This window comes from Rousettus aegyptiacus, unplaced genomic scaffold (assembly GCF_014176215.1).
Source record: "Rousettus aegyptiacus isolate mRouAeg1 unplaced genomic scaffold, mRouAeg1.p scaffold_m13_p_3, whole genome shotgun sequence".
NCBI classification, from domain to species: Eukaryota; Metazoa; Chordata; class Mammalia; order Chiroptera; family Pteropodidae; genus Rousettus; species Rousettus aegyptiacus.
Genome location: NW_023416306.1, coordinates 47691860 through 47718761, shown reverse-complemented (window position 1 = coordinate 47718761; position 26902 = coordinate 47691860). Strand labels below are relative to the sequence as shown.

The window sequence follows — 26902 nt, the reverse complement described above, 5'->3', positions numbered from 1 at the left end:
TACAAATAAAGCAGTGCTTAAAGGGGGAATTTATAGCCTATATTAAAAAAAGGAAAATTTCAAATCGATAATATAATATTCCACTTTAAGACACTTAAAAAAAGAGCACACTAACTCTAAAACAAGCAAGAAGAAATAATAAAGATTACAGCAGAAATTAGAGAAATAGAGAATAAAACCAACAAGACCAAAGTTTCTTTGAAAATATCAACAAAACTTTTAGTTAAACTAGAGGAGTTTTTTTTAACAAAAATAAAGAGTTGCGTTAAAATACAGACAAAACACATTACTGAAGTCGAGATGAAGGAAGAAACATAATTATCAACCCTAAAAACCAAAAAGAAAAAGCTATAAGAATATACTATAAATAATTGTATGCCAACAAACTAGGTTACTGGAATTAGCATCAGTTCAGAGACAGTGTCCCTGAAAGTCCCAATTATTTCATTTTCCCCATTATGCAATTACCCTGGTAAAAGGCCATAGGTCCCTTTGTGGATGGCTGGGAGAAAGATTAACAGTATAAATTTGTGGTAGTGTACTGAGGTCTTTCTTCAAGGGTCACAGCCTCTCCTGCATTCAAGGGGTTCTGAGTCTGTAAATAGACTCATCTGGGAGTTGACTGAAGGCCCATGACTCTTTTTTAATGACTCAGGTTCAACTTTTGTTTGTTTGACTTACAAATCAAGAATTTGGCAGCCTTCCTGTCTATTTCACTTCTAGAAACACCATGATTAATTAGCCAATGCTATAGTTCTGCACTAGTCAGACTATTCTGATTGCTGCTTTGACTCTGCTGACCATTATCATAACCATACCCACCTTGCCTTTGGTGGTTGAGTGTCACCACTTGGCCCCTGCCATCCCAGGATCCAATTATTCCCATTACATTTAGGTTTCCAAATTCAGTTACTGTAGTTCCCACTGTGAGGTCTGCCCTACTGAGAACAGCAATCACAGAGCTCCCCTCACAAATTTATTCCTCACAGTATTGGTGGAAGGTATATCATTTGGATTCTCCCGGAATGGATAAGCCACTCTAACATTCAAATCTCCTAAGTCTTTGAATCTTTTTCTCTACATTAAACCAAGCCATGTCTGGCATTTCCAATTCACTCATCACGAGCCACTATGTGATAACATGTTTCATCATCCATTAAAGGTGATGATGAAACATGTATTTTAAATACGTCTTCCCCAAGATCAAAAGACGGTAATAACTTCTCTTACCACTTCTATTTAACATTATACTAGAGGTTTTAGCCAGGGCAATTAGATAATAATATTAAGCAAAAGGATTAGGTTATAAAGGAAGAAGTAAAATTATCTCTTTGTAGATGACATAATCATGTATACAGAAAACCCTAAGGAATCTACTAAAAACTATTAGTTCTGTAAATGAATTCAGCCAGGTTGCAGGCTATAAAATCAATATACAAAAATTAGTTGTATTTCAACAAAATAGCAATGAATAATTCAAAAATGCAATCAAGAAAATAATTCCATTTATAATACCATCAAAAAGAATAAAATACTTAATAATAAGTTTCACCAAATTAGTCTAACACTTATACTCCGAAAACTACAAAATACTGCTGAAAGAAATTAAAAACCTAATTAAATGAAAAACATCCTGCACTCATACATTGGGAGCCTTGATATTGTTAAAATGGGAAGTACTCCTCAAACCCATCTATAGATTCAACACACTATCAAATTTAAATTCACAAAGTGACTCTATAATTCACAATGAAATTTAAGGGACCCTGAATAGCCAAAATGATCTTGAAAAAGGAGGACAAAATTGGAGGACTCACACTTTTCAATTTTAAAACTTACTACAAAGTTGCAATAATCAAGACTGTAATACTGGCATAAGAATAAACATATAGCTCAAATGAATAGCATTAAGAGTCCAGATTTTAGCCTCGCATTATAGTCAACTGATTTTTAATAATGGTGGCAAGACAATTCAATGGAAGAAAGAATAGCCTTTCAATAAGTGATGCTTGGAGACAACTGGATATTCACAAGCAAAAGAGTAAAGTTGGACCCCCATCTCACACTATACAAAAATTAACTCCAAATGGATTAATAACCTAAATGTAAGAGCTTAAAATAGAAACACTTAGAAAAATATCACAGGCATAAAGTTTCATGACCTCAGATTAGGCATTAGTTTCTTAGATATACCACTTAAGAAACAAAAAAGTAGATAAATTGGACTTGGTCAAAAATAAAAGCTTTTGTGACACAAAGAACACCTTTAACAGAGTTAAAACACAATATACAGAATGGGAAAAAAATTTGCAAATCACATATCTGATAAAGGATAAAGAGTTCTTTCAATTCAATAATACAAGAAAAACAGCCCCTTTCAAAAGTGAGCAAAGGATATGAATAAACATTTTTCCTAAGATAAACAAATGGCCTATAAATACATGAAAAGATGCTTGACATCGTTAGCATCGGGGAAATGGAAATCAAAACTACAATGAGATATCACTTCATATCTAGTAGGATAGCTATAATGAAAAATACATAAAAACAAGTGCTGATGAAACTGGAACCCTCATACACTGCTCGTGGAATGTAACATCACACAGCCATTTGGAAACAGTCTGGCAGTTTCTAAAAAGATTAAATATAGAGTTATTATGTTGCCATCGATTTGACTCTTAGGTATATATTTAATAAAAATAAAATCATATGTCCACACAATAACTTGTACATGAATATTCATAGTAGCATTGTTCATAAAAGCCATAAAGTGGAAATGACCCAAATGTCCATAATTGATGAATGAACGAATGAATGCGGTATATCCATACAATGGAATACTATTTAGCTACAAAAAAAGAATGAAGTAGATAAACTTTGAAAACATTATGCTAAGTGAAAGAAGCCAGTCACAAAAGGCCACATATTATATGATTCCATTTGTATAAAATGTCAGTTTGGGCAAATCTAGAGAGAGAGACAAAAGTAGTTTTGTGGTTGCCTAAGGCTGGGGATTTTGGGGGAGAATGGATATGGGTTTCTTTTAGAATAAAAATGTTGTAAGACTGATTATGGTGATGGCTGTAAAACTTGGTGAATATACTAAAATCACAATTCTATACATTAAATTGGTAAATCGTATGGTATATGAATTATATCTCAATAAAGGTTTTATATATAAAAGCGAAAGATAATTACAATGTTTAATTCTATAAAATATGTTTGTTTCTATTCTGAGTTTATTTAAATGCCCCAAAACCGGTTCACAATTTCTTACTGGTCTGGGCTTCTCTGGAAAAATGGTTCAGAGCAGTATGGACTATCTTTAGCCTTAAGTAATTAGACTAAGAGCTAAAACCAAATGTGGTAAATCTCCTCTCTGTTCTCTCTGTTCCCAGTGTAACAGGGACTGGCTCAGGGCTTGACCAGTACAAGTGGCCAAATAAGCATTGAATTTTAGAGCAAGAGGGGACTCTAGAGATAATATAAGAAGTGTCACACGAAGAAGTGTTTGCCTTCTTCTGGATTCCCCCAAGGCAAACTCTGAAATAAGGACCTGGGTTCAGGTCATTTGCTTGGGTGGTGACTCTAGGCAGAACAAGTGAGTAAGTGAAGAAAGGGATGTAGAAGGAAGAAAAGCCAATAAAAAGAGACATAAAACATGGGTTGTTGAGAGGGCAGTTGGGGCAGTTCTGAAATGACAAGTAGACTATGCCTCACAATTGCCCCAGAGCCATACAGGGAGACTGAGGCCTGTATCCACCAGCTCACATCTCCCCTTGGCTGGGGACCAGTCTGGAGAAGTTAACTGCCCCACACTTCTGGGCTGTCTGCCTGCTGTTCAAGAAGCTTCTGCTGGAAAAAAAAAAAATCCTTCAGGCTGAGAAAAAGAGCCATGATGATGCTTGAGAGGGAAACTGGCAGCTTTCTGGGACTGGTCCTACCCTGCAAGTGAGCTTAGATGGGCTGTGAGATGACAGGGTAGGGATACATCAACTACAGTCTCTTTTGATTAAAGAAACTTGATTAAAGAAACATGGTGAGGATAGGATCTCCACCACTGCACTGGCTCAGAGGGACTTTCCAAATGACTCTTTCAGCTCTACCTTGATCAGGAGGCAAATTTTCCTTTATCATCATCACCCCAGAGAGTGACAAAGTCCTTTTTTGATGCATGGGGACTATAGGCACCTAGGAATTTTACTAGTGGCTCATTTACTGAAGACAGGTCCATGTGAAACAGAAGAGGGGTCTAGGCAGAGTCTCATTATCAACAACAAACTTCACTTCCATCCAAATGCTTAGCTATCTATGGGTTGGTCCCTGGAGGTTTGTGGAACACCCATGACAGAAGAGGAACATTTTGCCATGTTGAATCAGCTTTCTCACAGCTCCTCAGTGCATAAAACGTACCTGCTTCCTCACCACAGTCCTCAGCTTCTTTTTTTCACCTTATAGAGTCTTAGTTACTGAGATAACTCATTCTGCTAACTTAAATCCAAGTCTCTCAGGGTCATCAACCCACTGATAGTGAGAAAACATTAATCACATTGATTACCACTTGGATATGTAAATTTTACCTCTCAAGGTTTAGACATGTCAACTTAAAAAAAGCCAAACAAGTTTCCTTAGTATGGGATTTCTCAGAGACTTCAATATGCTTATGAGCCTTGACTATCCTCAAGGAGAGATTTAAAATTCACAGTATTTCCAAAACTTGTCTGACCATAAAAGAGTTTTTCACAGAGCATCTCATGGAGCTAACACTCTACGAAACACACATAGAGAAATATAGATGTAGCCCAGTCCATTCATTCTACTAATGGGAAAATTGGGGTCCAGAGAGGTGAAGTGATTTGCTTAAGTCATGCTATAAGTTACTGATGTAGCCAGAACTTGAACCCAGACCTCCCATCTCTCAGGTACTCTTTACTCAATGACAGCACAGTGGTCATGGGTTTCCCTGTGATGAACAGCTTATGAATTATCCTTTCTCTGTTGTGTGTGTGTGTGTGCGCACACACACACACACACACACGGGCACATTAGAGAAAAATCATCCGTGTCTAAACCAGAGGAATAAAATGTTTGTATCATACCCATGATCTGGAACTGTCATATAGTAGGAAAAGAAGCTAAATAAAAACAAGGGAAAATATGAGTCGATAGCTCAGTCTGCTGGGTATAACAGATATGGCTAGCTGTATAGCAAAACTTCATGCTCTCTCCCCCATACAGGGATGTAACTATGCAGCCAGGTATGGCCATATGACAAATTCTCACTAATGGATGTGAAAAGGAGCTTTTTAAGCAGCAAGGGTACTTTTCTCCACTCTCTCTTGCTCCTTCTACTAGCTGGATGCTGAGAATATGGGGGCCCTAGGGGATAGCAAAGCCATATAGCAGAAGGAGGCTTGCTTCTAAGCTTGCACGTGAAGGGAAGCCATTGGCTTACCTGAGAAGATTCTTACATGAACAAGAAATAAACTATTACGATAAGTCACTGAAAGTTCTGGGTCTAATACATCGCTTCCTAGTTAATAGGCTGAAAGAAAAAAGTAAATATTGGGCCAAAAAAAAGAGATAAAGGATGTCAAAAAGCATGAGGTGATAGATTCAGAAATTTGGGGACACAGAGCCATTCCATTTCAACTGGTAAGAATCTGGAACAAAAAAGATCAGCCCTTTTTCTTAGGGACTGAGCGGGCTGGCACAGACTCAGCATCCCTGACACCAGACTTTCCTCCACCCCATCTTCAATCACTAAATCACATCACCTCACTAAACATAGCATCTACTTCTCTCCATTCCCACTGCCAGTACCCCAGGCTGAGTTATCTGTTGGCTGGATTACTCTTGAAACTCTCCAATTAGTTCTATCTTCTGTTAGCTGCTCTCCCCTGCCCCTCATGAATCCAATCACCTTGCTGCGTTCAGAATCATCTTTACAACACTCAGTTTGAATTATGACCTGCATTCGCCAGATTAAACCCCACCCTGTCATCTCACAACCCATCTAAACTAAACTCCTTTGCATAAAATGTATGGCCCTACATGAAATAGCCTCCTCTTCAACCCTTACCTCCTCTGTCTTTAGGCTATTCTCCAGCCATTATGAACTTCTTCGGGCTCCCTGAGTGGGTCTTGCCTCTCTTGTCTCTTAGTCATCGCATAGGATACTCCCACTTTCTGAAAAATCTTGACCCTTTCTCTTCTCCCTTCAGCGTCCTGACTCTCTCCCTTCCAATAGTTTGACTCTCACTCAACTCTCACCCACCTTTTCTGGGATGTCCTCCCTGATGCTCTCAGACTGCATTCACTTCCTGTTTTCTTTTTGTCTGCTGTACCCTGTTGTGCCCCTGTCAAAGGCCTTCCATGCCCTAATTGTATGCCTATCAGTATCCTCCACTAGAATGATTCTTGAGAGCAGGAACACCTCATTCACCATTGGTGCTGAGCACTTCTCAGGTGCTTGGCATAGAGCAAGAGCTCAAAAAATATTTCTTGTAGAAATGGTTGAGAAGGGTAGATGGTTAGGAGGCATGCCCATTCTACATAAGCCTAAGAAAAGAAAAAGTTTTACATAAGACACTAAGCAAATTAAATATTAGTAAAAACAGCATCACACGTTTTTCTGCACATGTATTTAACTCTGCTCCATAAATGTCTTTTAACATATGACAGTTCATAGTTGCTGTGTTTGCCTGTTTCAGAGGATTTGGTTGAATTTGCTTGTGTTAAAGTGAGCAGACAGGGCAGCACATCTCACTCATCGTCTGTAACCCAGGACTTGAAGAAACCAGCTGTTTGGTCACAAGGTAAGAGGCACACACAGGGTTAAGATATTGGCTCTCAAGTCAGGGATGTCAGGGTTGAGTCCAGCTGTAAAATTTACTGTCCATGTGACCTTGAGCAATGAAATAATGTTTCTATAGTCCTTAGCACAGTGTCTGGTACATAATAGGAGCTCAACAATTGGTAGCAATAATTATGAACATTAGATTTGACACAAAAATAATATTAATGTTATCATCATTCTGCCCTAGTATTGTCACTATGTCATGAGTAAGGCTTCACCGCAGGTTTGTACACCGGGTGCCGGAAAAGTAACCAACAAAGGCCAGCCCTATGAGGTCATTAGGGAAGACCTCACTCTCATTGGACAGACAAGAAAACCCACATTCATCAGGGAAAGGAGACCTGCTCCTAGTCACGTAGCTGGGAAGGCCAGAGCCAAGACTCCAACCAGAACTTCTGATGCCAGTTCTCTTTCCACTGCACTGCACAGCCTCTGGGTGCTAGCATTTCCAGGTCCTACGGGCTTCCAAGTTTGTAAGATCAAATAGGACTTAGGATTACAAATATGCACACTGGAACTGACTGTCCTCTTCCCTCTGTTCATGGGTGCTTAGGATTGTGGGCCCTCAGGCATTCTGTCCAGCTGCAGCAGTAGCTCTCTCCAGGCCGCCCTCTGCCGTGGGGACAGAGTGGCTCCGATGGAGAGCAAAGTGTGCCTTTAATGGCTGGAATACTTCCTCACAATAGGATGATTAAAAGGGGGATTAGTCTAGGGGTTTTGTGTAACAGGAGCCCTAAGAGAGGCCATAGAGAGGTGTGGACAATTCTAGAGCTATTTCAAGAATGGTGCTCATCATTGTTTTCTCAGGGTACAGAGAAATGAACTGGGGGGCTGAGACATTCATTAGGATCTGTGAGTTAAGCCAAAAGGTCAGACCAGGGAAGTGGCCTTCAGGCATCCAGTTGTGACAGGCAGCTCTTGAACGGGACTAGAAAATGAACCCTGTCCCAGGCACCTGCCCTACCTAGCCTAGTGCCCCTATGTAGGTGGAAGGAAAGTCTTAAAGTGACCGAGGTGGGTCAGTCATTTCCTGGAAGTTTTGATGTCTTTAAAATCCTGTAGGATACTGATGTCTCAGAACCTCGAGGGGGGCGAGGGGAGGGAGGTCCCTGCACCCGGATTTGCTCCCATCAGACGGAGAAAGGACATATCTCATGTCCTCTGTACTTCACAGTGTCTCATCTGCCAGACCGCCACTCTCAGTCCTAAATCAGGGACAGGCAACTCTCAACAGCACAGCAGTACCATGCCAGAAGTCTAAAGGAGGTCTTTCCCCAGCAGACAACCATTCAGAGACAGCTAAGAACTGACAGTGGATCCGAAGGAAAATTACGTCTTGTGAGCATATTAAATTTCATCCCATTTAAGGCAGGACACATCATTTTTAAAAATTCTTAGGCCTCCATTATCCTCCTTGGTACCTAGTACATGGAAGATGACTGAATAAACACCTAACAAATGACTAGGTAAATGAATGAAGGAAACAATAAAGTCGGTATTCGAGTTAATGAATAAATGAATAAACTCTACAGGTAGAGAATAATTGTGGAAATACACAAGGGAATTATAAAATCTTAATACATACATACATAAATTTGCATGAATTTTGTACTGGAGAACGATGTTCATCTGTTTATGTAATTCCTATCAACACAGCATTTCCTCCTCTGTTCTTTACTCTCCTGAACTTTGTAGAACAAGAAACCTTTAAATTAACTATTTTGTTATCTGAACATTTGGGCAGGATTAAAATAACTTTTTGGTGTTATTTCTTTCACTTCTCTAGCCAGTTAGAGAAGTGAAAGAAACATGTGTTCCCAATCCAGAGCCCAATTGAGCTATTTTTTGCTTAAACTCTCTCAGTGTCTTCTTTTCTGCTGGTACCACCTGGTCTCGTCACCACAATATTCTTTCACACCTTGGTAGGGAAAAGGCAAACAGGAAGCAGACAGCAGAGCGACAAAGCAGGGTGGGCGCTCCGGAGGCAGACGGCCCTGGGCCTCGCAGTCCTGAGTCTACCACCTAACACAGTGGCTTTGGCTGAGTTATCAACTTCTGGGTAATAATGGAATTTACACTGCGAATATGATCATAAGTAATCATGCAGGAAGGTACTTTTTAATTACAGTATATGGTAATGTTACATTGCATCATACTGCATATCAAGATTGTATCGTATCTTATTATATATAGCAGTAGTATATTAATTGTGGATTTATAAAACCAGTGCCTGTTGGTTGTTCACCAAAGTCACACCTTCCTTGGAGGTCTCCTCTAATTACATTCTTAATATTATTCCCCAGACTCAGACCACTCTTTATTTATCTCTTATGTATATCCAGAAAGTAGAACCCTGGGCTCTTCAGGGATAAACATATACTTGTTCTTTCTCTCAAACAACATTTAGCTATCCCTGTAGTTGGACCATCCTGGCCTTCCCACTGTGCATCCTCCTTCTCATTTGGGAGATGCTGCTGGAGTTGAGTCCTGACAAGAGCCCTGAGCTAGAGGAAGAAAATCCACTTCAAATCTCCTCTGCTGACCTGACTCTCACCCTTTCCCTCCAGCATTCCAAACTCCCACTCACATCAACAAGCAGTGGTTTTTGAAGTTGGTTGGAATTGTAAAAGCTTATGAGAACTCAAAGATAGGGCCAAAGCTGAGTCTGATAGCTTATTTTACTTCCTGCACTAGGGAGGTCAAGGCCTGGGCAGTGTTAGCGAAAGGCCAAGGTTTTCTAGTAGCTTTAGGCTGTTGGCTTTATGCTAGGAAGAGATTTGGAGCTAAAGATATGTCATCGAATTAAAAAAAAAAAAAAAGTACATTGACTGGCACCACTCTATGCTTAATGCAGTGGCAAATGTTTGGTTACTCCCTTTTTAAATCTTCACCTTTAGGGTATAGGATTCCCATTTCCATGGGGTGGCTACATGCTCAAGGAAGAGGAACTCTTCCCCTAGACTGAGAGAATGAAGCTTAATTGGTTTACACCAAGCATGGTGATCCCATTTCCCTTTCCACATAATTAACTTGGGAGTAGGCACGTAACCCAGTTCTGACCAATGAGACAAAAGGGGCAATCTGTTTATGGGTTCTTTTAAGAAGAGTTTTGCTTCCTTTTGTGGATTAAAAAGGTGTACTATGGAAAGTAACTTCTGAGTGATCTGATCATATATTCCTAACGGGGCAGGTCATAGTGGGTAGTCACACCCCAGGCCGATAACTTTAGTAAAAGTTTCTCTTTGCTTTAAGCCATTCCTGTTCCTTGTTCTTGCACCTCTAGGTTAACACATATTTGAAATGCCAGAGTAGTCCTCTTTTCCAGGGAGCACACAACCTTAACTGTCCTGTAATTTAATCTCTACCTTGTTTTCTCTCACCTTCATTTAATCTTCCTTACATCCCTTCTTAATTCCAGATGCTTGAAACAAACTGCAAACTCATTCTAGGAAGCATTTTCCTCCGTTTGTTAAGATCTTGCTTCCAGGTGTATCCTCAGTTTGACTCAAATAAATTTTTATAAAATTTCTTTACAGGTTTGGACATTCCTGTGATGACACTGTTACCAAGAGAAACAAGTTCTCTCCTGCCTGACTTGAATACAATTGTGTGGGAACATGGTACTTGGAGCTAGAGCAACCATTTTGTGACCTCGAGGCAACAAGCCAAAGGGCAAAGGATAAAATAGTAACAAGATAGAGCATGAGATATTTGGTAAAATCACTAAACTGGTGAAGAAATCTGGAAACATTGTCTTCTAGACTTTCCTGATTTGTGAGATAATTTAAAATTTCTATTGTTTCACCCAGTTTCTTTTCTGTAACTTGTAGCCAAAAACATCTTATGTGGTACAAACATATGTAACTTGTGTTATAATGTATCTATTTTAGTCAGTGGGTTCTGTCATTGATTTTTGTATTCTTAGCATTGAATGCGATCTTTGTACTTAGACTTCAATAAATGCCTGTTGGAAAATGTGTTTAACTGATACAAACTTCTGGATTCACTGAAGTATGAATATCAAGATCCAATTTTAGGTTCTATCAAATTCTTATTTCTCACACTGCCAGGGACTTTGTCATTTCTGTCTGTTCCTACCTTTACTGGGGTCTAAGAATAATTTAGAAGAATTATGAAAATTTACTGGTATTGTGGCTACCACTAAGAAATGTTTCCTAAGAATTCTCAGCAATTCCCATCAGCCACATTTAGACCTAACTCTCTGGTGATCAATATTTCTGAACTTATATCGGCATACATAATCGATGGAAAACTTGAATTGGGTTTGCCCTAGTAATCTAGGACGTATGTTTTATACATTTAGTAAACATTTATTTAACATCTCTTAGCTACCAGGCACATTGTGATGCATCGGGGATGTAGAGATGAATAGCCACATAGCCCCTTATCACTGAAAAGTTTACAGTGACAAAACAGAATGTTATAATCTAAATAGGGGTATTTAGGTATCATATGCAGCCCTCTTACCATGTCACTGAGTATGCATACCACCCCCAATGCTACACTGAGTTAAGAAAGTTCCTAGGCACATGTCTAGGAACTTGTCCTTCCTGAAATTTCCAAATTTAGGTATTTTCGCCTGAGTTTATTTTGAGAGGTGACTCCTCTGTCATCACCCAAGGTCCTCAACATTTACTCCATATTCTCCAGGGTCACTCCTTACCCAGAGTACGTTCTCTTCACGGTTCACCCAGAGCAATTATTTTAAGGGGAAAATAAGTTGATAATTGGGTGAAGATTTTAGGAGTCACTTTTCTAGGTGGAGGGGTGTCTTGCTTATGAGTAGTTTCTTGCTTATATGAATCAGTAAATATAAAGAAAATACAAATCGGATCCCATTTTCTTTCGAAGATGACCACGGCTCCTGAACAAAGCCATAAGCTCTTATGCTCCGTATCTCTGGTCCATCAGCCTCAAGGGTACCTTTCAATTTCACAAGAACTATAAAAACACAAACATACTAAACTCATAGATATTAATTTTACCATTGGTCTACCTTTTGTAGAAATTGCTAAAAACTGGTTTTTTTCCAGCCCTCTTTCTTAACATATAAGCTTTCGTTCCCTTCCGTACACATTTTTTCCCCTTCTCAATGTCCAGTCATCAATCCTTTAGGGATCCCCTGGTCTTCTGCTGGTTGTCCCAGCTATACCATTGTTTCTTGGAGAGGCGCTAACCCTGGTGCCTAACTGCTTGGGAATGAAGCTCACCATCTCCACTTATCTGTGGGATTCAAGTTACTCGTGAATCGAGATGCGGTGGGTGAGAGTAATTTGATTTAACACCTTTCCTCTCAGAGTTACTATCATAGGGTTCCAATATGCCAGCTTGGATCGTTGACCCCTCTTAGCTGACCTCCTACTATAATTGATCATCATCCAAACTTGTGGTTGTAGAACCACAAGCAGAAATATCACATAGTTAAGACTCATTCTGCATCCGGATTTATGTACTCTGTGAGAAAGCATCGAACTTTGTACTTATGTTAAGGTCATTTAGCTATACAGGGACTACTTGTTCACTCTGCTCTCTTTTTCTCTAATTCTAAAGGATTACACATACATAGTTATTTTTTTTTTAAAAAAATACAAAACAGCAAAAGAATAAAAATTTAAAGCTATTCATTCCCATTCCCAGCCCCCAAGAGCAACCACTGATATTTTCAAAGGTGTGTGTCATTTATTTAAAAAAAAATCATGTTAATACTGTTTTGCAAACTTTTTAATGTTATTTACCTGTAAATTCAAGAATATTATTTTTAAAGACTGTGTTATATTTTGCTTAAGGGGTATAGCACTATTCAATCGGTCCCTACTGTTAGAGATAAAGGTGGCTCCAGTATTTACCACTGCTACTATGAACAGCTTTAGATCTAAATCATTGCACTGCACTGGGCTTTCATTCAAATAACATTGCATTTATACCACTTTTTCCAGCCCAGTGTAGGTTTCTTGGTCTGTGAAGGAATTCAGGATTGCTTTATTATGCACTAGATCTTCTGAACTTTCCTTCTGAAAGATTTACATTTTACTGAAATAATGGGCTTGATGCAGACGTTTTCAAAGATGTGATGGGAAGAAATAAGGCACTTTGGGTTACACATCCCATTTGCTGGAGTGGGAAGGAACAGGAGGCCTTACACTCTAACACCCCTGACTCGCTGGGTGGGGGCTGAGGCTGCTCAGAAGCTCTGCTTGAACTCAGTGCTATTTGCTTCCCAAGTGTTATTTGCAGTGTTTCTATGGCGTGGTGCTAATGACTACAAATTGCTAATGGCTGTGAAAAGCTAATTGTTGTGCAAGGTGTTTCATCTCTCCCCCAATTGCCAGGAGAGCTCACAGTCATGGTTAAAAAGAGATCTCATTAGCGTTTCTGACAGTTCTCAAGGGTAATCCTCTTCACAGCCTGGCAAATAACCAAGCCTCCTTGGCACACCCAGAGCCAAGAGGCAAAGATTTAGGAATCATTTCCCATGAGGAAACAAAGGAAGTGAGATGGTGCATGTTCTACTTCTGTTAGAGAACTATAGAAATGAAAAGGACATGATCTTTGTGTAGCAGGTGGAGTGTGCCAAGCACTAGGCTGAGTGCTTCATGGTCTTCCTTTGCAATCATCCCCACTTCTCAGAGGAGTACACTGAGGCTCAGAGACAATTTCTCCCAAATCCTTTGGCAACTTACAGATCTGAGACGTGACTCTCGGCCTTTTTACTCTAGAGCCCAGATGCTTAACCACTGAATAATAATCTTAAAAACTAGTAGATCAGCTTCAGGTCATGATGGAATGTGTGTGTGTGTGTGTGTGAGAGAGAGAGAGAGAGAACACACACGTGTGCACATGTACATGCATGTGTACATTAGGAAAGACTGAACATCTTCGTGATCACTTCATGAAAGGTAGACTAGTTAATAAGCAAACCAACAGCAAGTTCACACTAGCTGATATTTCTTTTTATAAGTTAAGGTGCTGTGTTCCCTCTCTTTCCACTGAAGTCCTAAATTCTAGACTAGCCACTAAAAAAGTCTATTCTGTTGATTTCTTATTATTTCTTTGTCCTCTGACTTAAGTTTGACAATTTTCTAATAAATGTCAACTTAGGCATAGCAAAGTTTGTTGGAATTCACAGTGCTGCAAGGTTTGCAAATTCTTTTTCTACTTCTCTTCTGGATTCATTAGCATTTTTAGCTGGGGATCTAAGCTTCGGTTTGGCCCTCCCACTCCCCCATTCTTAAAAATATATCTGTCAATATCCACCTTCTTTTTCCCAGGCAATGTAGTAATTTAATGCTTTGTGCTGGTCATCTCACACGTAAAATGTGTTTTCAATTCTGTACCACTTTTTCAAAAAGAAATTAAAACAGAAATTGGAATTGATAGAGAAGCTATGTCTGGAATTGCCGTGAGGGCTGTTTGAGTTCTGTACATTCTGGGAAAATAAAGGGAGGCCAGTCTATTAGCATGGGGTGGAGGGAAACAAATTGAAAGGCAAAACACTGGAGTGGTAGAAGTTGCCCGGGCAACACAGTGATCCAGAGAGATGAAGGACTGGCCTTACCTGCCATCCTTCTGTCCTTTCCTCTGCCTCATTAGTTTAATAGAGATAGCAGTTGCCTTCACTGACTTTCACCACTAACAGGGCCAAGAACTGGCATTGAAGTTAACATTAAACTCTCAATCAACTCAATTCAATACTGAGGTTTGGTTTGAGCTGAAAAATTAATAAAGAGTCTGTATTATTTTCAGCACCTCAGGAATTGACTGATTGCAGCTGACAAACTATCCCTGACAAAATTATTCCAATCAGATGATTTAGCGCAAGAAGAGAGCTAGATGCAAATGATATGATCTGTAAGTTAAGAGAGAAAGTGAAGGAGAAGGCTCCTGAAGTAGTAAGAATATGGTCCCTGAAGAGAGTCAGTCCTCTCTGATTTCAACAGGTCTCAGTTCGGGATAGGTTATTTGATCTCAAGTTGAGCACAGAACAGCTCCCGTCATTTGTGTTTGTTCTCATGGGCTGAAACAAAATGAGGACAGACTACTTCCAGTATTGCTGAGGTGATAATTGCCACCAGCTGTCACATTCTATAGACAGGACAGGACTATCACCTGAGAAGGCCCTCCCTTGCTTGTATTTGGGAAATGGAAAGACTTCCTCCATCAACTGAGCTCACTGCCTATGTAGGAGCAGCTGTTTGCAAACAACTTCAGTAAGCTGGATGCAACCGTGTGGTTCCTTTTTGCTGGAGTTTGGGACAAGGCCAAACACGTTCATGACTCCTGGAAGAGCATCCCTCTCCTACTGCGTAAACGCCACCCATTTAGGAAAGAAGTAATAGCAATGTCCTCCCCAAAACCTGTTCTTTTGGTGAAAGGCTCTACTCACCATCATTTGACAAAGCCAGAAACTCAGCAAACATTTTCAGCCCCTTTCCTGCCCAAAGCTTTCGACTTCCCAGACCAGTAGTTTCTACCTCCTTAATATTCCTTGCACTTTCTCTTCTCCATTTCCACATGTACCGCCCTAGTTCAGGATGCCATATTATCTTGCTTGAATTATGCACTACAACAGTCAGCCAAAGGTCTCCCTATCCCTGGTCTTGCCACCCTCTAGGCTACAGCATACATATGTATTTGTATATATTTAAATCCAAATCTGATGTCACTTCAGTGGTAAAAAATATATACATATATAGACATACACACATATATATCTATAGATATATATATCTATGTATAGTAATATAGATATATATCTATAAATATACATACATATACACATATGCATAGCAATTCTCCAAAGCTTTAAGGATAAAGTTCAAACTCTTTAGCTTAGTATAAGCAAAATGTAGAGCAGACATCTTACCCAGCTTGTTTTAGCAGGGTGTAGAAGACCTTGAACCACAGGTAAGATCTAGCACTTCACTTTTGTGCAGGTAAGAGAACAAGGAAGGGCCACTGAGATGTGAGCTAAGTGCTTAGGCATTAAGAATTGCATTCTATAGAACCAAAGCGAAGATGAGAAGTTTCTATCCCAGGGGGGTTACCAAACAAAATATAGGATGACTGGATAAATTTGAATTTCAAAAAAACATTGAATAATTTAGTTTAAGTATGTTGTATATAATATTAATCTAAAGTTCAAATTTAATTGGGCATCTCACATTTTTATTTACTAAATCTGGCAACCTTATATATACCACAGCTCTGGGTATGGGATGGAGGATGAGGATGAGCGGAACCTCCTGAGACAGTCAGTAGGAGAAATCAAAGGTCTAATATAAGGAAAAGGACTGTCAGTTAAATATGGCAGATTAAATACACAGGGCTATCTCAACTCGAGCCAGAAAAGTCTCGAAAATTATAGTTAAGAGAATAAGAAAGAAAACTCATAAGTTATGAATAAACTAAGAATAGAATATGATAGTAAATGATAATATTTCAAAAACCTTTGGGAGATATAAAGTTAATATATAAGTAGTAACTGGCAGCATGAGAAAATGTGTAGAAGAAACTGATTAAGCTGCAAAAACCTGTAAGGGCTCAGGAATGAGTGGCAATGAAGGGCTCACCTCAGAAGACACTGGGGTGGGAAGGGATCTATCTTAAGAAGCAGGTATTGCCTAGGCACCTTCCCTGCCCACACTTAGAGGAACCGAGAGATTTACTGGAGAATATGAACATAAGAGGCTTATGAGTTAAGTATATCAAGCTCAGAAAAGAGTGGAATACCATGTTGGAAATAGAATAATTAATGAAAAGTCTCTATAGAATATAGTGAGATACCAACTCCCTTTCTTCTACTGCTAAGTTTTCAGATTGCCAGCATCTTAGCTTAAGGGAAAACACCCACCGATATTTGCAAGCAGTCACCAGGAAAATTACTGAATCCCTAACTGATCACTTTATAATGCTACCTACTCATCAATCAGCGCTGTCCATGCACATAGATCATTTATTCAGCTTCCTAGTGACACATTCTCAGCCATGAACAGACATCCAGGGATGGCTGATATTTAAGGAAAACCTCTTAAAATGGGAGAGAGACCAGAAAACATATAAAAAGCTACTTGGGGAAAAGAAAGGACCTACAAAAAAACTTCAATAAAATTGTAGCTATTATCCTCAGAGAAATAAGAGAATATTTTGTGTCAGTGAAATAATGGGATGCTGTTAAAAAGAATTCAAGACAAGAAATAATAGAAAATCAAAATATGACAACAGAAAGAAAACATTCAGTGAAATTATTGGAGGAAAAAGTTAAAAAAAAAAAAACTCAGAAGGTACAAATGATCAAACTGATGGGTAATAGAAGACATAAAATTAGGGAAGTGGTTCAGAAGGTCAGACATCTACTCAATAGAAAGTTCAGAAAGAAGGATGATAATGAAAAGAGATTATTAAAGAAATAAAACAAAAGCATGAATCTCTATTTCTGAAGAGCCCATTAAGTGCCTTAATAATTAATTTTTTAAAAAATTAAAATCGAATAAAAATAACAACAAAAAACATATCAAGGTATATCATCATTGATACTGGGGAACAAAAAGAAGTTCCTAAAAATGTCTGGGACCAATAGGGGAGAAAAAGATCACACACATAAAATCTCAAGAATCGGAAGCTGTTTCTAACTTCAGCCACACTAAAAGCTAGAAATAGTTGGGAAATGCCATCGGAATTCTGAGAGAACATTACTTCCCGCCAACAACTCTGATCCCCTGGCAAAATATTAATTAAATCATCTATAAAGGTAGAATAAAGACATATTCAAATATGCAAAGTCATCGTGAAATCAGGTCAGGAATGCACAAAGGGGCCATCTTGAGCCAAAGCAAGACAAACTAAAACAACCACCTGGTGTTCAGGGTTCCTGAAACCATCTAAAAATTTTGGGGTGTGTGGTTGCACTGGCCTACCTTGAGCCCTATGTTTACCCCTTTGCTCACACTGCTTCTTGCCCCTGGAGTCCCTACCTCAAACACATCATTCCCTGGTCCACCAGAAGAGCTCAAACGCCCCTGCTTCATGAACTCATGACTTACCCTGGTGATTGAACTTTCAGTCCTCTGTGCACCCACCCTCACAGACATAAATCTTGTAGTACTTAATTCCACTTAACCTTTTATATCCTGACCTTTCTATTTAGACTATCAGTTCTTAAGGATACATTCATTTACGTTCCTCTGGCACTAAGGTGGTTTGTAGTAAACTCTCTGGTGGATGGATGACTGTATAGATGGCCCTCAGGAAAAAATACCATTACTCAATTAGTAGCCACAGGAAGGGAAGGATCACCATATTGAATCTGATGCTAAGAAAAAAGACAATTTCATCCTGAAATGCCTATATTTTCCATTCATTCATTCAACAACTATTTATTGAGTGCTGTGTCCTAACATTTACTACAGTCTACATGGAATAATAGATAATGGATTCTGCCATTTAATGCCTTTAATTTTAGTTGCAGAGAAAAGTACGGTATTAAATCAACAGTAGAAGAGCTATATAACAATATAAGAGATGTGACAATGTAGGATAAAATCAAGTATCAGAGTAGAATTCCAAATTATGAGTCCAGAATGAGAATACCACTGTAGACTGGAATAATCAGAAAAGGCTTCATGGAGGAGGTACTACTTAAGTTGATCTTTGACAGAAAAGATGCAGATTAGTAGAGAGAAGTGGAGCATTGTAGCTAGGGAACAAAGAGGACAAAGCTGAGAATAATGCATATAGATGGAGCAGAGAGATAGTGTCAAGCATGATGCATGGTAAGGATTGGATTAATGGAGATTCAAACTGATAGTATTAGGAGATGGGCCATTAGAAAGGTGATTAATTAGGTCATGAGGGCAGAGCTCTCATGAATAGACTAATACGCTTTTAAAAAGGACCACAGAGATACTATTTGCCCTTCTGCCATGTGAGGACACAGGAAAAGATGGCAGTGTATGAACCAGCAAACCCTTGGCAAACACCAAATCTGCTGATGCCATGATCCTGAACTTCCCAGCCTCTAGAACTATGAGAAACAAACGTCTGCTTTTTACAAGCTACCCAGTATATGGTATTTTATAGCAGCCTAAGCTAAGACACACAGATTGGAAACTCCAGAATACCACACCAAGAGGATTGAGTTTTATAATGGGGAGCCATCTGCGAAGGCTTCCCCAAACTTCAATTTCTCCATAATTATAATCACACAGAATTAGCAACTTCCTCTTCCATATTCCCACGATCTCCTATACACACTTCAAGAGCATACCTATCACAATAAATGATAATTATTTGTTTATGTAGTTGCCTTCCCCACTAGACTGTGAGGTCTTGAGAGCCAAAGCTGTCATTTTTATCATTAGTTCTGCACTGCTTAGCACAGTGCCACAGCTTAGTGAAGGTCCATGATATACTTGCTGAAGGAATAGAGTAAGGATGGTGGGAGCTGAGACAGACTCAGTTCAGAGAGATGTATGCTTCCTTTCTGCACCGTCCCCTTCTGTTACCACCTCCCATGTCACAGGGTCTCCTGCCTACTACCTAGTGCTATGAAAACTCTAGCTCTGGGGAGAAACGCAGATGTTTAATGCTTCTAACCTACTCAAAATGTCATCCCAGAATTAAAACCCAAAGTAACCCCAAAAGTCTCTGTGCTCCATCCTATTTCTCATACAGTATTACTTCTGACTGAAAATAATTGCCTTGTCCTACCACATGCCTCAGTGAGATCAACATCTCAAATCCTGTAAAACAGTTTAAGAAGGCAAATGTACCTCCTACTGAGAAGAGAGGGCTCTCCCCCTTACATAAATTTATATGCCTCCTCATAATTCAGGTTTCAGCCTTAATTCTTGATATGAAGAATTCTACTACTAATTTAACATTTGTCAATTCCCAATCTCTCATCAAGGCCATCTCATATTAGGAGTCAAGTACCTGCCTTATATTTCCAAAGCAGTTTGCTCTGCTCTGCTAAGAGCTCTGCCCACTTCTGGGAAATGACAGGAGCTACATAAAAATGTATGCTGTGCTGGGATGGTTGACCAGATGAGTTCTTCACATCTCTGATTTCCATAATTACCACTTAGGGAATATGATGTACATTAAGCTTCATTCCTAGAAGTTATACCACAAAAATCTTTTAAAAATTTCTTTAAGATTACTATATTACTTTGCTTTCCCTTAAGTAATAAACACACAGCTTCTAGCAGTTACAGCTTTGTGAGTTCCATCCAGAAATGGCACCCTTGCCAAATATAATTAAAATGAAGAAACTATGCTTTGTTTTTCTCCTTGCCCCCACCTCAGAATCACTCTATATTTCTTCCCTTACGAATCAAATTTAAAAACTAGTTCAGTTTTTAAATTTCATGCTCGAGATGGAAAAGACAATACTTTGTAAATATAATCTTTTTCTAAATAAATACTTCTCTGGGTTCATTCTTTTAATAATTTACTGAACAGCTACTTTTGCTTTCCACTCAGAAAAAAAGTTTTTCTTAGAAAGACACAATAAAAAATAAAACTTATTTTTTTTAACTCCCGAGCAGCCTATGAGGTGAGGCAGACATAAATAGAGACTTAGAACATAGTGTACTAAGTCCACCGTAGCAGCGTCTACATCGTGCTGGGGAACCCAATTGCCAGACTAGGGAGGTTAGAGAAGCCTTTCCAAAGGAAATAATATTTAATCTGGGTTTGGGGATGAGGGATTGCTAGGGAGGACTAGACCTTCAAGGCCAGGTAAATACTTCATGCTTTCGTACAAAAGTGTCGAAGACCTCCCTAGGTATATCTAAAGAAAATTTAAGGATAATCAACTAATGCAGAAATGGTGTACCTATTGAAATGCTAATTGGAAATGAAATGTCCTTCCCTTGGCTTTTTGGTCCCTCAATCAATTGGCTCCTCTCAGAACAAAGGACTTAATGTCTTCATGTATATTGAGAAATCCACATTCATAAGTAAGTAAGTTGTTCATTTGTAAGTTGTTCACCCTTAGCCCAGGCAAAAATCAGTTTATGCTAGTTGTCCTGGTATAATTGGTAATAATGTCCTCCTTCATTTCCAAATGCTTCTATGTTTGGACAATAAATAATATAGTGCCTTCTCCTATTTTAAAAAAGAAATCTATAAAATACTTATCTGACCAAGAGAATATAGTTTTCTCATGGTAGATCTAATCTTCTTACTTTATAGAATAAGAATGACCTCAGAGCCTCTAAGAATAAAACTTTTTTTCAGATAGGTTACTTGCAGGATATGGAGTAGACTAAATGAATGCCAAAATCTTTCCCAAGTACACAGTTCTGCAATCAGAGATGTTTCTTTCCCAATTCTTTAGAAGTAAAAAACAAAAACCTAAAAACTTTGCCTTTTCTCCTACCTCACACCATTTCTCACAACAGAATATTTAGTGTTAAGAGAAAATGGAGTAAGTTACCCACTGGAGAAAAAAATAAAGTATTTTTGTATTTCTTTTCCCAAAGGGCTTTGTACCAAACAAAATTATTTCTGTTTATGATTAAGTCAAATGTGTTTCTCCCTCCCTCAAGCTGAAAAGTTGGGTGATATGTATTGAGGATTCAGGACTAAATGTCACAGAAAATGAGAGTCCCCATCTTTGCACTGTTGCCACAGAGATTAGAGAGCTCTGATTCTAAAATCTGATTCGACAATTTATAAACACTTACTGTGCCAGGCAGTGTGCTAAGATATGGGAAATTCAGTGAAAAATAAGCTACCCCACTTATTCTTGTATCAATCAGGAAAAGCTAAGTTATGCTGCAGTGGCAAAAAAACCTAAAATCTCAGACGACGTGTCAACTATAAGTCAGCTAGAGACTCTAGTCTACACAGTTCTCATTCTGGGACCTAGGCTGGAGAAGCAACACTATCTGGAATAATATCAGAGTCTATGGGAGAAGGGAAAAAGAATGTGGTGAAGCACAAAGTTTCCAACAGAAAGTGATGTCATCTACTCACATACCATTGGCCAAAGCTAATCATATTGCTACACCTAAATTTAAGAGGGAGGAGAATGACAATCCTACCTTAAGTTTTGAAGAAGAAGAGATGAAATAATTGTGAAAAGATTTAATGATTATGATAGCCAACATAGAGATTACTATTTGGACAGGAACACAGACAAAAACTCAGTCACATTATCATAAGTTAACTAAGAGGCTAGTATAAAAATCTTGAGTCTAGCATTTTATTAATGTACAATCATAAAATTATCTCTGGTGGAAATTCTTATAATAAAATTCTCTGGTATTTAAGGAATTGGTAGCAGGTAAGGACTACAGAAATTTAATATCAATTTTTATGCGTTAGTCATTATTAGCACTGAAAATAATAGAATTTCAAATATGTTAGGGACATCAGATATCATCTGGATCACTTTGGCATGAGACAGTTCTAGCATCATTGTGAACTGAATATGGATTTCTCCATCTCCCTTCCTGATAAAAATATATATGAATGCAAGATAAAAAAAAATTTATTACAAATAAAACTGAGCTTAATTTAAAAATGACAAATTTTTTAGATTCCAATAAAATGGTATATCAGCAGAATGATGACCACAGAAGCTAATGTTTGGACAGTCCAAGATGACATTAAATTAGGAAATGGATTCTACTGGAAAGAAACTAGAGTTTTAACATATATGTAAGGATAGGAAACATGATTTATGGCCCAAATAGGGTACGAAACATGCACCGAAACTCTGTATAAAGCCAAAATCCCAAATGGTTATCCCCTTCACAGAGAGAAGATTTAGAAATGCTCTATATTCTGGCCTAGAGAAGTGACGGGAAATCGTCTCTCCTCTTGACCCTAGGGTTAGCAAAATGTTTCCTCTTAAACAACAACAACAACAAAATTAGCATAATATACAAGGGTGATAACTTAATTTAGATTGTCCATGTGGTATGGAAATCCTAAGCAAATAAATCAATGTGTAAATTGGTCCTAGCATAATAACACTTGACAGAGAATTCTAGTTGAAGAATATTTCATTTGAAAGAAATATTTCCAACTCAGTGCATATTGATTTTCTTAGGGAAAAAAGAAGAAAAAGCTGATAATAAGCTCAACCTAGAATTTAGAATATATGTGATTTAAAAAATAAAAAATAAACAAAAAAACCCTACTTACCATAAGGCAAAATCGATGACAAAAAAAAAAAGGGGGGGAATTGGTACTCTCCCCTCCCCCAAATTGAAGCAATAAGCATTTAAGAAATTATAAAATAAATATGCTCCTGAGATAACCAGAAAGTTAAAGGGGGGGGGGGAGGGGGGAATGAAAGAGAACACTAAAAAAGAGACAAAACAAATTTGAAAGGAATTGAATAGAACTTGTGAAAATAATATGAAGAACCCAGAAATTAAAAACTAAATGAACAAATTGAAAAGAAGAAACGATAAATTCAAAACATCAGTAACTGCATTAAATATAAGTGGACAAAATACTCCAATTATAAAAGGCTAAAATTATCATGTTAGATTTTTAAAAATCGTAACCTGATTATCTGCTGCACATTGAAAATACAGAGTTTGAAAGTAAAAGAAAAGAGAAATATACACATGCAAACACCAATGAAAATAAGTCCAATGTAGTATTACTATCAGACAAAATACATTCCATAGCAAGAAATGGTATCAAAGATAAACGGTTTGTAATTATAAAGGATCAATCAAGCCTTACTAAAAATTTAAATGTTTGTGCACTTTTTAATGCAATTTCAAAATATATAAGCCAAAAAAAGTAACAGAAAAGTAACAGAATTCACCTCATACCTACAAGAATTGCTATCAAAAACAAACAAACAAAAAAGGCAAGAACGAGTGTTGGCAAAGATGTAGAGAAATTTGAACTCCTGTGCATTGTTGATGAGAATGTAAAATAGTACAGCTACTATGGAAAAAGTATAATAGTTCTTCAAAAAATTAAAGATAAAATTACCATAAAATCTAGAAATTCCTCTTCTGGGTATATACTCAGAAGAATTGAAAGCAGTGTCTCAAAGAGATATTTGTAAAGACATGTTCACTGTAGCATTACTCACAATAGCCAAAAGGTGGAAGCAACTCAACTGTCCATCAACAGATAAATGGGAAAACAAAATGAGATATGCATGTATAAGGAAACAAAGAAAATTCTGACACATGCTACAACATAGATGAACCTTGAAAATACTATGCCAAGTGAAGTAAGTCATTCACAAGATGACAAATATATATGATTCCACTTATATGAGGTACTTAACGTAGTCAAATCCAGAGAAACAGAAAGTAGAACTGTGGTTGCCAAGGGATAGAGGCAGGGGGAAATCAGGAGTTATTGTTTAACAGGTATAAGAGTTTCAGTTTTGTAAGATGAAAAAGAGCTCTAGAGATTAATTGCACAACACGTAGATTTACTTTACATTATTAAACTGTATACTTTAAAATGGTTAAGGTGGGAAATTTATGTTACATATATTTTACCACAGTGAAATTTAAAATTTTTAAATAACAGAATTAAAAGAAGAAATAGACAACTCTACAGTGATATCTCTCTTGTGTTAATTATCCATTGCTGCATAACAAGTTGTCCCAAGATTTAGCTGCTTGCAATAATAAACATTTATCATCTCAGTTTCAGTAGATCATGAATCTAGATGTGTCTTAGTTGGATCCTCTGACTTCAGATCTCTCAAAGGGCAATCTTACCTGAAGATTCTCCTGCGGGATGATTTACTTCCAACCTGGTCATTAGGAGGATTCGGCTTCTCATCAACTGTGGGATTTAGGGTCTTAGTCTATCTATGGCTGTTGACCAGACACTTTTTTCAGCTCTTTGCCACAAGGACCGATCCATAGGGCAGCTCACCGCATAGTAACCTACTTCTTCAGAACAGGGCAACTGCAGAATGCATTCTTTTTAAACACATGTGGACTATTTACTAAATTTAACCTTATGCCTAGCTATAAGCCAGTGTTGACATATTTTAACAATTGAAAAACAGAATATATTTTCTTATCATAGTGGAAGGCAATAACGAAAGATAACTTGAATATCCCCAAATGTTTTGGAATCCGGTAACATATGTTTAAATATTGCATAGGTTAAAGAAATAAATGCAATGAACTTTAGGAAATATATTAACTGGGTCAAGATGGTAAAAAGATATATCGAAACTTGTAGGATATAGCTAAAACTGGGCTGTGATATAATTTCGCAAAGATAAAAACCGTAAAAATAACCAGGTACATAATGTATTAATTAACCTTAAACTATTATATACTAAACATTGCCAACAAAGAGTCCAAGAAATAAATAATAGTAAATATCTGAAATTTTGAGAAGAAATAACAGTTGTCCCAGAATTCTAAAGAAAATGAAAAATTGCTTTCAAGGAATAAACAGCTAAGTTACTATTCAAAGGTAGAAGTGGAACTTTCTTTCTAGTAATACATTTGGTTTTGTATTTATTTGGACTAACTTTTGTAATGTTGAGAACTAGAGGAAATGATAAAATATAGAAAATACCTTTTGAAAATTATCTAAGAGGAAAAAAAGATTTTATTAGTACTGAATCTAAATGATGGTGGGAACCCAGAGATACAAGAGGAATATGAAAGTTGTTTCTGCCTTGAGGGCATTTATTAAATCTGATAAACTTGAGTCTAAGTATTCATGGGATCACATGCATAAGATATGCATACATATCTTAGAAGATAGAACCCACACCTTTCCAAGGTAGGGAATCTAATAGATAATCTCACATAAGGCTGGACCACCCCAAACACCTATACGGTCACTATAAGAGCAGGCAAGTAAACTACTACATGTGCATTTGCAGCCGAAATCACCTAGGCAGTCTAAAAAGATCACAAACTATTAGCTGTTTTTTTTGTTTTGTTTTGCTTTGCTTTTTTAATTAAAGGATCTCAAACTGCTAGTACTCATGGCTTTATGGTAGAGGAAAGCAAATTCTTTCTGGAGGAATGCACTTTTATCACAATCTTCCAAAGATTCACAGAAATAATTTTTCCAAAGAAAATATGCAACAAGCAAAAAAACATTTTTAAGCACATGAAGAAGTAATGCTTCACAAACATGAAGAGTGGCAACAACTGAAGCAAAAGACCATCAAAAATTTCAGACACTGGCATTATTAGACACAGAATATAAATGACTATGCCTACTATGTTGACATTATAAAAGACAAAGTTAAATATACATATAGGGAACAAGAAACTATAAAGAATATATTTTTTTATAGCACAGATATTCTAGAAATGAAAAATATACTTAAAATTTAAAAACTTACCAGGTTTAACAAATTAGTTTTGCTGGAGTAAATTAATAAACTGGAAAATAAGTCTCAAAATATTATCCACAATGCAGCATAAAATGAATATAAATTGGAAAATGTAAGTGAGCTTAAAAGACTTGAAGAAAAAAATAATAAGTTTTAATATATTTCTAATTAGATTTCATAGAGAGAAGGAAAAGAGAATCTGATAGCACGAATATTTAAAGGTATAACAACTTTCTGTAACTGATTCAGTGCCCAGTGCACAGATTGTTTTCCCAAGAGGCCCAGTGAACCCAAGCAGGAAACACAAAAGAAATCTACACAAAGAATAAAAATAGTGTAAGACACTAAAGACAAAGGGAAAATCTGAAAACAGGCAGAGAGTAATTATATATTACTCTCTAAGAGTGAAGACTGACAACGACATCTCAACAGTAAAAGTGAAAGCTAGAATACACTGGAGTGACATCTTTAAAGTGCTTAGCAATAATAATGTCCACCCTGAATTCTATACCAATCCAAAATATCTTTCTAAAGTAAGAGCCATATTGAAAGAAACAAGAACTGAAAAAGTGTGCCATTACCATATTTTCATTAAAGAAAATTTTAAAAGATATTCATTGCATTAAAAATATGATCTAAAATGGAAAGTCTGATGTGCAAGAGAGGAATAGAAACGAGACAAGTGATATGTGTGAAATCTAAACAAATATTAA

At 37.5% G+C, this 26902-nt stretch overlaps 1 long non-coding RNA gene across 2 annotated transcripts in view; it reads right to left on the bottom strand.

The window, feature by feature from the left end:
• Positions 1 to 26902, bottom strand: part of LOC118614953 — a 145185-nt gene that overhangs the window by 81393 nt on the left and 36890 nt on the right. The window contains exon 1 of one of the 2 annotated variants that reach the window (XR_004956184.1): positions 6083 to 8413. The exons of the other annotated variant lie outside the window; for it this stretch is intronic. This is a non-coding gene — a long non-coding RNA (uncharacterized LOC118614953). Of the gene's footprint in view, positions 1 to 6082; positions 8414 to 26902 lie in introns of those variants that run through there. 2 annotated transcript variants of the gene reach the window in all.